Here is a 2390-nt window from a genome sequence, read left to right on the forward strand (position 1 = left end):
CAAAACACTTCTCACTGCTGTTTGTGATTTGTGTTTTTTTTTGTTTTTGTTGATGTGTAGTTGGACGTTTACTGGTTTTACACTGTTTATTTCTCGGGTTTGCGTTTACACAGCTGGAGACGTTAAAATTAGGAAGGAAATAATGAAAAGAAATTATTAATTCCAGCAGTGCTGCTCAAAAAGTGATGTAATATAACATGTGAGACTCTCATGTTATGTAGATTTGCTACAGAGTGAAATATAATTTTCATAATTTGGTGATTGTGGTTTGAAGTTTATTATATTTTGGATTTACTTATTACAACTTGTATCATTGTTGTGTATTTTATGTTTTGTAAGGACCTCCTTGAAAGTGAGAAGGTGCAGTTCCACCAGGTCTAATTGCTGCTGCCAGGTATAATTTTGATGAGGGAATGACATTATCACATACATTTTTCCATAAACAAACTTTTTCAATAATGTTCTTTTTTTTTTTAAAATGAATCTGTGCACCTACTTTTTAAGATGACACCTATCACAAAGTGCTAATCTTGCTGGCTGTGGGCATTCAGCTGTTGCTACTTTTGCATTGTGACAACACAAGTAAAATTTCAAGTTATTTTCATTGAATTCATTTTTCATACAATTGTAAGATCAATGTGTTTTAATAAAACAACAATATAAAAACAGCCGGTAAAAATGATCAAAAATTAACTAAATTTTTCACTGCACACAATGCAAAACGCTATTACCGTATTTTCCGGACTATAGAGCGCACCATACTATAAGCCACACCTACAAATTTTTTAAACTGGAAACGTGCATACTGTATATAAGCCGCACCGGGCTATAAGCCGCTGATATCTCCGCCGCTCTCGGTTTTCCATAAGGACGCAGCAGACGGCATAGGTCCTAATAAATCTGCTGGATTTATTAAGGACGCAGCCCTCCATCTCCAACACTGAACCATGGTTTCGTTAACCGAGCTTACGTGAAGCGGTTCTTTTTCCCTCCTGTACTGCCAGATCGACGACCTCCAACTTAAAAGCTGCATCATATGAGTTTGAAAACATTTCTCCGTTGTGCCTGCTGCTAGCAAGTGCTTGTTCTAAATGAAAATTAGCACTTTCTTCTTTGATTTCCAATTTTGACTTCCACTGATTCACTTCCTGCTAAAGAGCCCCCTGGTGGTTGAAGAAAAATCAGCCGCACTGGGCTATAAGTCGCATGGTTCAAAGCATGGTTTGGTAGCGGCTTTTAGTCCAAAAAATGCGGTATATGTTTGTTTGTTTTTTTAAGAGGAGCATTTCAGTTGTTTTTTTTTGGAATCATGACCACATTACAATACATAAACTGACTTGGACTGAATTATTGAGTTGCAGATTTTTTTAATTTCACAGTTTGATTTAAAAAATTTTTTTCCTAAAATTCTTTGGAACGCAACATGATAACATCTTATCTCTTGTAACATGCATTTTTACATCACAAGTGAACAGTCCAACTTTTTGTCTCTATAAAGGATAAAGTGAGTATTCACTTGGTCTGCCCACTAAAATTACTAAATATTAATTTAATGGATATTGAAGGTTTCATCTCAGTGGGTTATTAAAATGATCCAACATTTTTCTGTGACTACATTAAAAGTCTTCACAAGTTTCAATGTAAATCAAGAAATATTCAATTAACCATAAACTTTTCTATTACCCTGGCAGATTGTGGTTTAACTGTTTAACTGTGACGAGGACACTGGTGTATTCCTGGAACCATTGTCTGACATGCAAGCATTTTTGGGAGGAATTAAAGGGTCAATAATCTTTACATGTTTCTTCAGACTGGAAGTAATATTAAGGTTTTGAAGTAGTCAATCTGTTGAGGGAACTAAAGATTACGGAGGTGACTTGAAGCTTATCTCCAAAGAAAAATAATCAAAATGTCTCTGGGAACAAGCCAATGACAACCTATTTTAAATACATGTGATAAAAACAGATATTGTTTTATCTAAGTTACAGTGTCAGAAAAAAATTTGAGTGGACATAATTTTATACCTATACTGCCAGGGGTGTGATTGTTTTTTTTTTGTCTTAACTGATTTATCCATCCAGATTACGTCAGAAGTCTTAAGAGGAGCGCAAAGCCATCGTTTCACCTACATAATTGATCTCGGTTCGATTTGAAAGCTCTTCCAATGTTCTCCTAATCATATAACCCCGTTAAAAGTTTTACTTAAAACATGCAGGAGATAAATTAAGACGAATACACATAAATAAATAAATACATACGTAAATTTAAATTATTGAATTGCGTTGGTGGCGCTACTGGACAAACTGCTTTTCTGACTTAAAGTTGTTCATACTTGTTTTAAATTTATTTCTTATCTTCACTTTTTGAATCTCTGATCCCAGCCTCTCCCG

This window comes from Poecilia reticulata, linkage group LG7 (assembly GCF_000633615.1).
Source record: "Poecilia reticulata strain Guanapo linkage group LG7, Guppy_female_1.0+MT, whole genome shotgun sequence".
Classification (NCBI taxonomy): domain Eukaryota; kingdom Metazoa; phylum Chordata; class Actinopteri; order Cyprinodontiformes; family Poeciliidae; genus Poecilia; species Poecilia reticulata.